We start from the raw sequence: 16,557 nt of genomic DNA, 5'->3' as shown, positions 1-16,557 counted from the left end.
TTTGCATCTTTTTAATATAATACATCTTATTCAATTTCAGCTGCTGAATATTATGGAAACTAGCAAATGCAATGTTAATCTGCTACAAAATTACAGTAAATGGGTCCTAAAAGGGCATCACTTGAGTAAAAATGAGCATTCAGTGATTTATTTGCTAGACATGATGGAGGATGATTACTCTTTGACTTGATAAATTAGCATTAATAGGTCAATTTGATCATTAAGAGCTTAATGCTTTTTCATGAAACATTGCAAATAATGACTTCCTTTGTGAATGTTGATATCTATCCTGGCCATGGGGATGGGGGGGGGGGGGCTCAGTACAAAGGACCATACGGGGATGTGCTGCAAACATGGGTAGCATTTTTGTGTGTATCAATGTCCCTTTTCTAGAGCAATTTTGCAATATGGTTGGGTCCTTTTTTCACAATTTTCTTAGAAAATATTCCAATTTTGCCTCACTTAATCAAAACTAGAGGTCATATTTTGAGATGTGGTTGTTGATTGGAGGTTAATGAACTGTGCATCTCAAAGTGAGACTATTTTGACTCAAAGTGAACATTCTGCATTCTGGTGTTCATATGTTTATCAGTGGCGGCACCAGGAATTTTTTTCGGGGTGGGGGGGGGGGCAAAGCAAATTTCAGGGGGTGCAAATCTACAATTTTATGCATAAAATTGTCACAAAAAGTGGAACTTATGTAATTTAGGGGTTTTTGCCTCAAAAGTGGGAGGCAAGATAATTTTTTTTGCCCTCCTTGCCCCTCCCCGTAGCACCGCCACTGATGATTTTCATAGTTTCTGAATTCTGCTGTGTTATTGATGCAACAATAAATGTAAACATGCGTACATCTAGGCCTATTCCTCTTTCTGTCTTTGAGGTAACCAAATTCTTGCTCATTTTTTTATCTAAGATATATCTATGCTACTGTCAATATCGCAGCTCAGTGATAGCATTTTAGTTGCTGAAAATTAAAATTAATAAGGAAACCTAAATATAATAAAATAATCCCATATGTGCCTTTTGTGAGAATCTTAGAACTTGACTGTTTTTCTTAGTGCTCTTTGGGAGTATAAGGGTGGAAGCTAATAACTCTACACATACAAAAGGAAGGCAAATTAGGAGTACCTTCGTGAGTAGCGTGATATAGGGCAATTGTTTTTCGCCTGGAAGCGTCATTGATCTGATAACACATGAACCTCAAAGGATGTCAAACATTCTAATCTATCAGGCACAGTTCTCCTATAACCCATACATTGTATATAATGTGTGTATACTGTGTACTCATAAAATGATCTTTAGGTATTTGATACAAAAAATAAACCTCCAGAACTTGAGGTCAATTTTTTAAAGCCATGATTGTTGCACCATGGTTGTTGAACTATGCCATTGGAAGTTAGTCTATTTTGATGCATAATAAACCATTTCTGCTTGCCAATGACACCAAACTTTCAAAAATGTAGACTAAAAAATCAGAGATTAAAGACTGTATAAAACCGCATTTACATGCATTCTGATGGAAACAAACATGTCTAGTATTGGTTTGGTAGTTCCTCAGATCAGGTGGGTGATTTGGGCTAATCTTGAAATTCAATACATGATTTTTGATGAAGAGAGCAGGAAGATGAACCTTACTCATCAACCAGCTATCCTATTGTATGTCCCAGGACAAAATTAACTGGTGGGAGAAACAGCTGATATTGGTAAGAGTGTGTGAACAGAATTAAAGTGTGTTCAAAGAATGTTTAAAAAAAAAAAAAAAGGTTTCTTCTTTCCAATGTCTATACCAAGGTATGAAAATGAGGTTGAAAAGTAGCCCAAATGTGTACTTTGCACAATCATAGTTTCTTTTGAACAGAAGAGTCACTTCAGCAACATTCTGCTGCGCCTGATGAATCATGATCATGGTGCTTTTAAAACCCAGTTCTCTCATCACCAAACATGATTATCTGCTAACAGCTCCACATTACACATGAGACAGCACCAAACATTGTGATTAACAGCTCCCCGTTACACCCCTGGTGGGTGGGTGGGTGAGGGAACTGGGAAGTATTAGTCGTGTTCACATTGTCGGACGTACGCCCGGCGGAACTTGCCAGGAGTAGGTGCAGTGTGAACGATGGTCAGCGTAAGTTCCGCCAGGCGTACGTCCGACGATTTACTCCTGACAAAAGTCAGGAGTAGCGAGCTGGGTGTAACTTCCGCCAGGCGAAAGTTGCAATGTAAACGCAGATAACGCCTGGCACCCGGAGTAAGTTTGACCTTTTGTTGGTCGGAACTAAGAAATTACATATCGCGTGGTTGAAAAGGTGACAGAAACACCGGAAGGGGTAGCCAATGTTTACGCCGACCAGAAGTGAATACTTGGTGGAACTAGTCTGCGTAGTGGTAGGAGTAAGCTAAGTGTGGACACGCGGTAGGAGTAGGGAAAATATTTCTGGAATTTTGATCAATGTTAGAGTAAGTTTACGCCGGCTGTAACTCAAAATGTGAACACGACTATTGTAAAGTTAAGATTAAGTGGGCTATTAACACTGGCAGGGTTCGCACCAACAACTTCAAGCTACCTCCTTAGTCTTACTCCGAGGTATTCGCAATGACTCATCTTGGAATAATTTCAATTGTATCTCAAAAAGTGCCAAGTGCCAGAAATGGGATAAGTTGTGGTATCTTTACAAGTATCCCAATTTTGTGCTTATTGTCCCCTTGTGGCAACCTGATGGAAGCTATCATCATCCTACCCTGATAGGAACACATTAACACTGTTAATCAAGCTGATACACCAAGATCACTGAGTGAAAAAATGTGAAACATTTTGTTTCTGTTATAAATTGAAAGTAGTTGCTTACAATGGATATCAAATGGAAAGGTGTCATTTGAATTCAAGAGATAAAAACTGTGTAGTAAAACCTGAAAGATGAATATATGAAATTTTATACCATTGTAAGAAACTTGAACTCATGTGATTTGTATGACATTATTTGGGGCAACATGACTTGTAGATGGAGCATGCTATATATATTTGTTTTATTTATTTATTGACTGTATAAAGGTTTGTTTGAATTGGGTATTACTTGACCAGTTTATGTATCACATCTTAACACATATAATGTGTTAAATTCATAATGTATAAAATAACAGAATACATCTAAAGTGCATCACAACACATAGGGTGTGACTGGTATTTATGGAATTGTGTCATAACATTGATATCAGGTGTTGGTTTTCTAATAACAGGTGCTATAAGGTCATGTACAGGAATCAATTTTTTATAATACTTGGGAAAATCACTCTCACATATAAAGTTGCTCTTAAAAGAAAAATTGGCAGGCATTTTTTTCTTTTGGAATACTTATTTTAGGGATAAAATTGTCTACAAATATTTATATTGTAAATATTGATATTTTTTTGAAAGCTGCATCAGGTCAATGCTGTCATCGCAAGCTGTTTCCAGAATGGAAATTCACATTGAGTTAAAGGCACCATCAGTGATCATCAGTGATCTAGGCCGATCCCTGTGAATGAATGCGCCTTTTTTAGTCTACTTCATAGCCCCTCTTTGAGAACCACTCCCATTCGAAAAGTGTGACGCCTGAGAAAACTGGCAGAGCGGTTAGGGATGTGTTGTGTTTTAAGGAATGGCATATCTGGTGTGAATTGTTTATCAAAAATGGAATAAAAGGCAGTCTAATATATGTACATCTATTGTACTCATTCATTCAAACTAACTCAGTGATGACCGATTCATTCTCCTCACCAGCTGTGCTGATGAGTAAATCAAGAGTTATTGAACTTGGTAATCATCACCGCTATTCATCTTCTTCATTAGCAAACGTTGTTATTTTCTCTTCATTAAGATTGATTTACTATCAACTAAAGGTTAATAAATTTGGCATATTATTATCAACAATCCTTGACAAATTGGCAAGTGGCTTTTAATGTGTAGCAGGACTAGCAGAGTTATTTTTTGTACCAGAGGCCTTTTCAAGCATCTCTAACCTTTAGTTTTATAACTGTACTGTAACAATTTGTACAAAATCCAGTCCTCACAAAACACTAACAATATTTAGATGTGCTTGCTTCTTAATTTGAATCAAACATTTATAAATATTTCAGAAATTTCAGAATGATAGTGTATATTAGTTTCAAGTGAATGGGATCTGATCCATGTCAGCCAGCGGCTCCTGTATGTACAGTATTTAATATAGGCAGTTATCAATGACAACTTGACCCTATGTGTATACAAACCCCTCAGGCCACTGGGCAAATTTGAAGTTGCAATCAGATATTGTCATACAAAAATAACTAATTGGAGGGAGCGTTATTAAAGCAAAATTAAAACTGACCACGAATATGATTTTGTTGTTCAAGATCCACAAACTAAAATTAGATGGGATAGGGATTGCGTTTCATAGTGATGCATCAATGTTGAGGCACTTGCTGGTCCAGAATCTTTCATTTGAGCTTACCTGTGACATTGATTTCTTGACTAAACATCATTCAAAATCTCCATTGGGCACACATGCTAATTGTGCGAGTTATGTAAGAATAACGGACGCGAATCATTGGAAGTTGATGAGATGTTTATGACGTGATAAGCAAAATCACATCATATCCATTGTTTAACATTCCTACACACTCAAAGGGCTACATTGCTTAAAATCCTATCAAAATATGACATATGGATCCTGAGATTGCTGAATTGAAGGAATTTAACACTTTATATACAGGGAATCAATTGTTATGACAAGCACTCAATTTGTTTGATTGCATCATATTTTTATTAGTTATCTTTTCGACGTAATTGTATGTTTATAAAGAGAATGAGAACATCAGTTCAGACATGCTCTAAATTTATACATACCTCAAATATTATTTTTTAGAAACAATGGACTACTTAATGTTGATAAATATAGGCATTTGACAGCAAATCATTGACAATGGAGGAGACTAGTATAGGTCATGTTTATTTTTGTGTCATCATTAAATGTTAGATAATTGGAGGGAGGACATCCTATTATAGTTTCATTGTCTAATGACATTAATTGCCTGATGTATGGTAATGAGACAGGTGTTCTACTGCAATTGTCTTATTGATTTTGTGGATAAAAAGGAAATGGACAGATGGATATGTAAGGCACCCAAGTGCCACATAGTCTGTGTTACAGACCATGTTCCTATATTATTAATAGCATAGGCCTTAAAAGTAACACGCCTCGATGTCGCAGCTTTGCCGCAGCACTTGCGGCTTCTCACTCGTCCCCCCTCAATTGTCACTTACAGCAGAAGCTGCACATCCCCCCTCAATCGTAATATATCAGTGCTTGCATGCTTACTCTTTCATATTTTGCAAAAGTAAAATCACATATTTTTAAATTTTGGCTGAAAATGTGTACAAAATATTTTTTTCATGCAGGTTTTGGTGAAATTTTATGGTAATTTGGGGAAAAAAAATGCCCGACCAACCAACCAACCCTACTTGAAAGGTCTGCCTGCTTGTAGAACAGGGTTTTTTTCGTCGCCTAATGAGTCTTTTCTTCAGATTACATGCTTGATGAATTTTATATGATGTTGTCCTCAAATTCAACTCATTCTTTGGAAGCGAGTCAATTCACCAATAAGCATTAAATAGACTCATTAGCAGGGCCCTGTTTGCGTTAAAACTACCAGTGACCGAATAAACACAATGAATATGATTGAGTTAATTAATGAGTGGAGTGGACGGTCTGTGTACATAGTCCGATGCACACAATACTCTGAGTGACTTTGTTGGACAACTCCATGAATATTTATTTTGTCGGTGGTTGAATCATTTCAAGTCGGGCATCATATTGAGGGGAATTTGATATGATAGGGGTCAGAGAAGTTTGTGTGCATGTGAAGACATTCAAGCTTGATTAGATAGAAGGCAGTTTAAGTGACACAACGAGGCAATTTAGTTAACGAACCATCAGGTGTAGGTGTCACCAACTGCCTGAATAGGGGACAAATTTGAAACAATGAATGGACTATTTATTATTCAAGCAATATACCAAGACAGATGAGTTAGTTATAGTGCTATTGAGAGCTGGTCCTGGCTCAAGGGGTAGATGGACATACAGATTCGATAGAACACTGGACATATTGAAGATGACAAAAAATATAGATATTTTCACACTAAAGTTGTTTTCTCAGATGACAGCTTGTTTGAAGTGGGCTATTACTTGTTGCCTCCAGGGACTCTCTGCTCCTGCCCCCAACGCCCTGTTGATGATCTTGGTTGCTTGGTTTTATTCAAAAAAGTAAAATGTTCTAGTTTAGTTTGTTTCCTTGTTCCTCATATTCAGAATGCAACTTGGTGTGTCTGATGTGCTCTCAGGGCAAACAAAAATACTGTGCAAAGGTGGGTGACCGACCCCTTAATGACAACCAATGTTGTGCATGCATTATACATTTTTGGTGGACTAAATAAGCAAAGTTATAATAATGTAGTTTTGACAAAATGTATGGGTGAGACTTGTAATCAGCATAATGGATTGGTCAAAATCATGATTCATCTGCTTCATCTATAATTTGGTTCACCTCAAGTTCGGTAGTGACGTATGTGCGTATTTTGCTTGCCGCAGTATTGAATCGCGCGGGTAAAGTTAAACGCGCTGAGTGTACACGCACGCGCGTACATATGCGGGTTGTTGGCACGCTTGCGGCGCAACCGCGAAAAAGGATCGACGTCAGTACCAAACTTGAGGTGAACCAAATTATAGTATCCTCCATACACTTCAAATATTTGCATGCCTAAAATGAGATGGACTATATCATAGAGTCTATGATTATATACCCATGTAACATCATGTTTTCCAAAATTTAGAGTTTCAGTATTTCACATACTAAATATTTCTTTTTCTTCTGTTATTTTCCATGTTGTCTCTATGATGTCACTATCTTGCTGCATCCTAAAAATAGGTAAGTGCAAAATGATAAAACCATGCTTACACAATTGAATACCTGAGTGGAAGAAGGGCCCAACTCCATTTTTTTACAAAAATGAGTTAGACCCAGCATTTTATTGCCAGCAGACTGTTCTTCATTGTATGTGAAAGATGAGCCAAAATCCACTCTCTAAATAGTCTTCCACTTACACTTAATCATGGTTTTCATGGAAGAAAGGCCCAACTCCATGGAGTTGGGCCCTTCTTCCACAAAATATTGGGTTAAAGATGAATTTTGTTCATCCATGAAATCTGCTTTTCACTACTATAAACTTTCTTGCTAACATATTACATGCTTCTACTTGTGCAATTAATAGATAATTATAAATTTCTGTAGCTATTTATAACACATCTGCTTACGAAACTGGCACTTGCAGTATATTAGTGGAAGAAGGGCCCAACTCCAGGTCGTATTAAGACCTGTACCGTTGCCATGGAAACATCATATATAATTTTGAATGTATGTAATATTGTATGTTCATGTATTAAAGGTCCCCTGAAGGTGAAAACATTCTGCCTATAAAATGTTTCCAAATATTCAGTTTTTTCTTAATATCTCAAAAACAGTTTTGATGGAGTTGGGCCCTTCTTCCACTCAGGTATTCAATTTTAATGTTGGTATTTTGTTTAATTCATTCAGGTATGCAGCCATCGAATTAAACCTTATCGCATCACATTTTGCACCTCAAAATCTGCCTATTGCACCCCACTTTCAAAATGGGAGGCAAAATTACGATACAGCTTTTCACCTATTCTAATGCCACGTCAAGCCCTGATTAGGCATAGGTCTCCAAAAATATATATGAGAAATATATAGCACATAAAATATTTAAAATAATTGATACCATGTGTTTCCACTTTTCAGTGTTTTTTGAACTGTTTGAAGAATTGTTCTGAAAAAAGAACTATGCTAATTGAACATTTTATTTAAATGTGACGTTGTGGCGTGTCAATTTAGATGCATATTTTTTGCATGTTCTGTTCTATATTACTTTTACATCACCTCTTTCAGGGAGAGCATTTCACAGGTATACATGATAATATGTGATATCAATGACATTTAAAGCTGCACCTAAAATTGTAGCTCATGAGCAGGAATTGTAGAATTGCACCGCAACTTGAAAAGTGAGGTGCAATTTATCTCAAGAAATAAATCTTAATTTGAGGACTGCATATATGTTAGGAATTCAAAGATTTTTTTATCATTGAGGCTTTAATCAATAGAATAGAAATCCAATCTGCTATACTCGTATATCAACCTTCCTGGAAGAAATTGTGTTAAACATGGAGGCTGTGATGATTCCCCCTTTTATAAATTCACAAACTGGGCCTCCATGACCACTCCAACATGACCCTTACAGAATCCTGTCTTCTATCATGGCTCACTGCAGATATGAATTGCAAAAAAGAGCACAATCCTACTGTAACCATGTGTTTGCAGACTGGGATTCTGTATGTACAGGTAGGCTGGACACACAAGTTGTAGGAATTGTTTTAAAAAAATCAGAATTGTGAAATATTATTAGTACGGTATTTGAAATCAACATGAAAAATGCATTCAAATGAGTACAAACATGATTCAGTGGTTCTGGAGACTGATCTGCTATATTCTGTGTGGAAGCGAACTTGGACATATACATGTACCATGTCATTGATACCTAGCCTAAGTAATCATGTGCAACCAAAGTCAGTAATGGCCACACAACACTCCAGCAGGGGTAGAATTCTTCAGGATTTTTTATTGCCAACATTTACGTTTTGGGTATCTTAACCCAATCTCACGCTGTTTTTCAGTATTTTCTTCTACGTTCAGGATATTTCAGAAGCTTTGAATCACACCCATGCTGCAGTCATTTTGTACTTGACATTACCCACTACCCCTACATTAAAGTGGCCTTTCTTTCAGCTCCTCATCCTAGTATTTGTGCCACTGAAAAAGTCTGTATGCAATAATGTGCCAAAGGGTCCGGTCAATATTACTTAAGCTACAATGAGAGACACAGAGAAGGCATCGTGACTATTCATGTACAACTTAAGGGTGTGTATGACCTGTGCCCTTTTATTTTGCCTCACATAAAACACTTTGATGGAGGGATGGATAAGAAGAGTGTCAGAGAAAGGATATATGAAGCTGCTTATTGGTGTGTTGATTCTATTAACCTTGTTATTGGGGAAAATTCACCCAGTGATGAAGAAATCAAAGAAGAAATCACTCAACATAGTAAATTTTGACATTCTTGCATATCAATATTACCTTTGAGCATGGATTTTCTCTCAAAAGAGCATCACTTTGGAGAAATCTGTCTTCAGGCAGCACCCTCTTAAAGTAAGAGTGGGATCAAGTTCTATTTATTCCTGTGATAGGAGAATAACCTCATTTCAAAAATCTAGATCAGAAGTGTTTGTTACGTCTATGATGGGAATCCTTATAACGCTTGTGCTTGCCTTTTGTCAGGTCACTTGGGTGTGGCTTTTTCAGTACCTCGATATTAGGGGTTTTCCCAGAAACCTTCAAACCAGATGGAAGGAGTGGCTAAAATATGTCCAGCTGAAGTGTGTGGGTGGTTAGAACTGGAAAGGTTTTATCCCATTTGCTACCTCACTGCATGGATGTAAACAAAGAAATAATTTTACTATACCATTTTTCACCCTGATGTGGCAGTGATGTCAGTGGGCATTTCATTCGGTGCAGCCTCAAATCGCTAGCATTTGCTCAAACCGCTGGTGTACATACGCATGCGCTTAAAGGTTGTGCATAGATGCACAAGAGAAATAGCTGCTTCAACATGCTGATGTCATTGCCACATTAGGGTGAAAAATGGTATAGGACATTAATAAAAATATACCAGGAGTACAGAGCATCAGAGTTTGAGGACAAAAAGTGTAGAAGGTCAAGAGGGATCAATTATGTAAAAACAATTATCCATCCTTGCATCTATCCATTCTGGCTTCCATCTCCCTCTCCTCCTCCTCTTCCCCCTCCTCCTCCTCCTCCTCCCCATCTATAGGAATGCAATAAAAGTAACAGACTACTCTATGGATCATTGGCTGATTAGCATGCATGCAATGGTATGCCTCAAGCACATATCATTTTGTGCTCTAATTTTCCACTCCTGAAATTAAACTGTATGGATGTAGATCTAAATATGGACTTCTATCCATTACTATTTGTTACATGAACATGATGAATGCATAGTCATTTTCAATTAGAGAAATTGTGGTTCCACACTGGGAAGGGTTAACACACACTGGATTGTTTCAAATAATGGTAAAAGATGATTTCTCTGTCCATTTAAATTGGGTCTTCCATGCAAAGGATTTCTAACTCCTTTGACAAAATTTTTGCAAACCTGATTTACTGCATCTTCAAAGGGATGTGTACATTGTAAAAAAAGAACATTTAAACATTTCACTGTAACATTTTTGTTTGGCAAATGATTCTAAAATAGAAATGAAATAATTTGAAATTTTAACTCAAGTATCAGAATGTATTTTAATCAATTTTAATTAAAAGCGTACTTAAAAAGTGCTGAGTTTAACATTGGGCCCACTGGGAGCCTGTTCTACAAGAATTTAGTACGGTAGATTTTTTCTCAATATTCCTGCAAATTTTGATAACATATATAACACAAATCCAGTGATTTAAAAATAATGATGGCTCTCTCGTTTCTCACTGTGATATTCCTTATGTCTTATGTGTTATAAAATTGCAACGGATAGAGTGCTATAGATGATATTCAATTAAGAGCGCCAGTATTACATTTCTTGGTTTGTAGTCGTAGCGATTCGCGAGTGCCCCCTAGAGGTTAGAGAACTTGAATTTCATTAACACCAAAATGAGTCTGTAGTTTTCACATTTTATGTCATCTTTTGAATTGAGAGCCCTGGTATGTACAGTTGCCCAGGAACCACTGACCCATTATTAAGTAAAATACACCAAGACTTTTTACTTTTTGACAGAGTTAAACAAAATTTGGTATAATTTAGTCTCCGGTTACAATTTTGTTGACAGGAAGGTTAAGTTTCAGATTTCCTGTCATCCTTGAATTCCTGAGTGTCATGAATACGGAGACAATACAAATTAGCCATATCGGTTTAATGTTTCTGCATTAAAGTGCTATCATACTTAATATTTGCCTCCACTGGTAGGAAGAGACTTATAGTAATCACTTTTCGTATGCCTGTGTGTCTGTATACTATCTATTTGTCTGTCTGTTTCTCTGTCTGTCTGTTGCTCTGTATATCTGTCTTGTCTGTATGGGACGAAATACTTCTGGATGTTTACTGTATCGTCAACCCTTGTTAAAGCAATAATATGTGATTCCAATAAAGAATAGATTCTTATTTGTTTTCCATAAAAATTAATGTTAGTTTTGACTGACCACATATATGTCCCCTTTTAATTTTGGGCCAACATATGAGGTAAAAGAAAGAAAATTTGCTATACCTATAAGGATGTGTGCCCCAAGTTGGGACCCTCTTTCGTGGCATACTGTTTCCATAGCTGAAAACATCAATTTTGAAATGAATGGTTATATCTTTTATATACCAATTACAGGTATGTTAAGGGGGTACTACACCCCTACCCAATTGTGTGCCTATTTTTGTAGTTTTCTCCAAAATTATAACACATTGGGGACAAGTAAGATATGTATATTATAGAGGCAAGGACTACAACTACTGCACTGGAAATTTTATTTCAGCACAGACAACAGTTGTGGAGTTACAGTCAAAAATGAGGGAAAACCAATATTTGATCAATAAATCAATAACTACTTGCTTTGAGTTGCTGAATTTTCAGTATGTAGTAGTTGTAGTCCTTGCCCCTATAATATACATATCTAACTTGTCACCAATGTGTTATAATTTTTTAGAAAAATGCAAAAATATGCACAAAATTTGCCAGGGGTGTAGTACGCCCTTAAAGTATAGGCCTACTAATGCTGGAAAGCATAAAGGACATGACCCAAACCTCAAGTGGTATACTATAATAAAGAGGGGTATCAATGGACCTTCCCCTACTCCTTACATTTGCTTAGCTCAGTTGCAGCAAATATGGTTTGGTAGGGTTTGGGTCTCCAGCCCTTTCCCCTTTTAAACATGTATATCTGCTCCTGCAAGTTAATATGGTTTCACTATTTGTTCAAACAAAAAAGAATTTGAGTTCAAATTTGAACTGCAATTTAAAAACAAAACCTCACTTAAGTTGGAACACTAAAGTGAATATGTTGTAGTTACACCAGGTAGCAAAATTCTATTTTAAAACACGGTAGTATTTACCTATCCATACAACTGTCTACCCTTGAGATATGGGGTATGAGGATGAAGAGGTGCAAATCCTTAAACTATAAAGAGTCAAGATTCTCTTTTTACTTATTCCCCTTGTTTGCGACCATCAGGCTATTTGATGATAAGCGCCTAGAAGTGGCGAGTCTGTTGTCGGCTGAAAAAGTCTTACTCAACCTTTGTATTGGTCTGACTGCATAAGAATTGCCAAATGGCAGTGAACAGCTCATATCCGTGTGTAAAGAGGGAGTTTGAGTAGTGGGGGAAGATCTCTGTCAATAAAAACTAAAGGCTATAGGCAAACAGATATAAAGCCAGCCTAAAACAGGTGAAAGCAGTCAGTGTGTAAGGAGAAGTCTAAATCAGTATTGATTTACACTTTGTAACACACCCAGCTAAAGGTTTGTGGCCAATTTTTATCCTGTGAATTAGAGTGATGCACAATCTCCCCTTTGGTGCATTGGCCCTGGCTTTGGTCCTTGAGGGAGTGTGATTAGATCGACCATAGCAGATCATTGTTTTGAGCGATGAGGTATCCTTCGTAGCTTGACTGAACCCCTTGGCTGGGCTCTTTCGTGTGTGGCTGTGAAAAGACGAGAGTAGTCAGCAAGACCCTGTGGCAAAGTAACGTTTCTGTAAGAATACATTTCTTGTAAGAATTTGTTGCTATTAGCCACAATGGACGTGTGTACATGTGAATCGATGAGGCTTTACTAGGTGGATCTATCGAGTTCAGGTTTTGTTGAGTGTGATAAAAAGTAGAGAAAAGGCTAGAGAATTGGTTTAGTTAAAACTCAAGATGTGCTATTAGGACTAGTATAGCTTAGTGTGAAGCCACAAAGCTACAGGGTGACAGCCTCTGGTAGGGCTAACACAAACGTGCACAATCAGCAATCAGTCCATGAGAGTGTGTTAACATTTCACCAGGTGGTAAAAAGTAGGGTTTTACACCAAGAGGGAAGGTCTCAGGTTGATCAAAATTGATCACCCAATTTTTCTCTTAATCATTGGACTATATAGGACAGAAAACTACTGGAAGTCAGAGAGCCAATGTTTAAAAGTCTCCCAATGTTTTTCTTTACCATTGATTTCTATGGGAAAAGAAATGGTCAAAAGTCACTGAAAACATTGTAAAAAGTTGCCTAATTGGGCTACCAAAATGATGGGTTTGGCAACCTGGTTTTATTTGGGAGGGCAGATAGAAGAGTCTTGTTGATCAGCTGCCTAAACATGCTAAAAGAAGAGATCACTCAAAATATAAAAGAACATTGAACAAGATGAAGTTTGGTGGCATTTGACAATGTCACCTTGAAATATTTTCATTTAGTTCAGTAAAGTCACTTGACTTGAAAGATATCTAGGAAACCTATTTCAGTTGCCATGCATGTCTTCATATTAGTTCTTAGGTAAACCGGCATCTCCCTAGGTCAATGTTGCATATTATTTTCAACATATTTAGATACAACTTTATTAGAAAGATGAACTGCCATCGGTTGGTTATTTTTGTTTCTGACTTTAGTTCATAAGTTGCAATACCTCACAGTGTTTTTTTCTACTATGACATGAGATGTGTATGTAAAGGTATACCATGGGCCTCCCAGTCTTAATTGACTCACGGTGTGGAAATGTCACAAGTAAAAAAATTTAAGCTGATCGAGGATGGTGGTGCGAAAAGACCCCAAATTCAAATTCTAACGACTTGGTTGGCATTGTAACTAAAAACCTCAGGGCTGTTATGTTGATTCTCAATTTTGACTTGCAGTCTCCACTAGGCATTTCAATACTGTGTTTTTTTTTTTTTTTTTTCTCTCAATCTTTTCATCTTGCCTATCAGTACGACATAGTGAATACAAGATTGCCTAACGAGCCAAGTTGCTAATGAGAGTGGAAAACGTGCAACTGTCCCGTGCGTATTAAATTCCCACAGTGGAGTCGCAAGCAAAAAAGCATAATCAAGGAAATGGAAAACCTGAATAGTTAAAGCATTTCATTTTTGTTTAAATGATGCTGATAGAGGGGATATATTATGTTGATAATTTAAGTATGGCTGTAAAATCTGCCATTATTTTTTGTTTGATTTGTTCGGATTTTGACAACCCTGGATAACCCAAGAAAGCCTCTATTGAAGCTTATTTTCATTGGGGTCCATTTTCGAAACTGGCTGCGAAATACATGTACAGGTATGGCTCTCTGCACACGGGACCGACGGCTTAACGTCCCCTCCGATGGACGGAGTACTTTCATGATTCATTTACCCAATTCTAAATGAACCATGGGGAGAGCGGAAGTCTGAATTTAATCTGCAGATGTTGCCAATTAATTTCAGACTTTTTTTTCGAAGTCAATATCCCAGCAAATCGCCACCGCCGGGAATTGAACCCGGACCTCATGCACTAAAGGCAAGTACCCTATCCATTGCGCCACGCTCTCCCAAGTAATCACAAGTAAAATTTGTATCTAAAGTAAATTAAGTATCTGTTAAATTAACAGCAAATACTGATTTTTACTTTGGATGTAGACTGATTCAAAACTATCTCCCAAAATGAAAATGTAGTACATTCATACTGCATTTTGATATTGGGAGCACATTATACTGTAGATACTCACATTGTTACTGCATTTTGATGTTAGGAGCACATTCTACTGTAGATACACTGTTACTGCATTTTGATATTGGGAGCGCATTCTACTTGTAGATACTCACACTGTTACTGCATTTTGATATTGGGAGCACATTATACTGTGAATACTCAAACTGTTACTGCATTTTGATGTTGGGAGCGCATTCTACTTGTAGATACACTGTTAATGCATTTTGATATTGGGAGCGCATTCTACTTGTAGATACTCACACTGTTACTGCATTTTGATATTGGGAGCGCATTCTACTTGTAGATACACTGTTAATGCATTTTGATATTGGAAGCGCATTCTACTTGTAGATAAACTGTTACTGCATTTTGATATTGGGAGCACATACTGTAGCTGCTCACACTGTTAGTGCATTTTGATGTTGGGAGCACATTATACTGGGAATACTCACACTTACTGCATTTTGATATTGGGGACGCATTCTACTTGTAGATACTCACACTGTTACTGCATTTTGATGTTGGGAGCACACTAATTCAAACAACACTCATGTCCTGAGTAAATAAGCAGTATCTGTTTGGTAAGGTCTTGTAGATACTCCATTTTACTTGGAAGGGCAGAAAATAATCCTGTGAACTGTTCCATGCTGAGATCCATTCATGTGAGATTGGAAGGGCTAAAAATAATCCTGTGGACTGTACCATGCTTAGATCCATTCATGTGAGATTGTTTGTTTGAGCCGTATCAAGGCGATCAAGTTACAACGATGGCTTTTTGTGCGCATGCAAGTGGAATTCTTGTCCTCGGACTTTAGTACACAGTCACACACGTACACACCTCTTTAGGTTAAATGTGAGATTCATAATAGAGAAAATCTGAATGGATAAAATCCAAGTTGAATGGAGGTCCGTTGATACAACTCAGTGGTACAGCTGATTGGAAGTAAGTTGTATACACTTGACTCCCGCAGGATATTTGTTCAACGTTGGGCTCTATAAAATGTTATAAAGGAATTGGGACCTGTAATTCGGACCTGCAAAATGGTTGTGTTTTTTAAACATGTTTGCGGTGTGTGTATTGGTTATAAAGAAGTTTATTCTACAAATGTGTTTCCATGATTTGTTGATTTTTAGAGGTTAAAAATTGGCCAGTGCATTCCATATTTGGGGCTTGACGATCCATGTCAAGAACAAGAAAACATCAAACCAATACCAAGCATGTTTGTACTTATTTTGAAATATAATATTCTGTTAATTTCTAATTATATGACCTACATGGTAATTTTAAAAAATCCAATTTTTTAGAAATGAAAATAAACAAATGTTAGAAATAAAGACGGAGCTATCATGTACAATAAAATTTCAGGCAGTGTTAAAATTTGTTTAAAGAGGTGTATGAGTGGTAGGGTATAAATGTAACATACATAATTGGGGCTAGCCAAATTTTGTGCCACCTGGTAGGAGTTAGCGCAAGAGTGACATATTGTTATTTCAATGTAATTTTTTCAATGTAATTCCCTCCAGGAACTACTGTTGATTTTCCAGTCAATTTAAGTTCATGATCAGTTTAAATAGTTCTATTTAGATTCATCCATAGGGTGTGGCCAAGTGTGTTTGGTATTTACACATTTTGAAAGCTGAATTTGGTTCTTTTGATTTAGAAAATATCTCTTTATGTGATACTTTTAGAGGTTAAGGCCTCTTTTATTTAC

The 16,557-nt window shown here is 37.0% G+C and overlaps 1 protein-coding gene across 1 annotated transcript in view; it reads left to right on the top strand.

Moving 5' to 3' along the window:
• Positions 1-16,557, top strand: part of LOC140166718 (uncharacterized) — a 341,892-nt gene that overhangs the window by 45,580 nt on the left and 279,755 nt on the right. The gene's annotated exons all lie outside the window — the stretch shown is intronic.

The sequence above is a fragment of the Amphiura filiformis genome, chromosome 12, assembly GCF_039555335.1.
Source record: "Amphiura filiformis chromosome 12, Afil_fr2py, whole genome shotgun sequence".
Taxonomy (NCBI): Eukaryota; Metazoa; Echinodermata; class Ophiuroidea; order Amphilepidida; family Amphiuridae; genus Amphiura; species Amphiura filiformis.
Note: the sequence above shows the minus strand (reverse complement) of the source record. Positions and strands in the feature narration are given on the sequence as shown.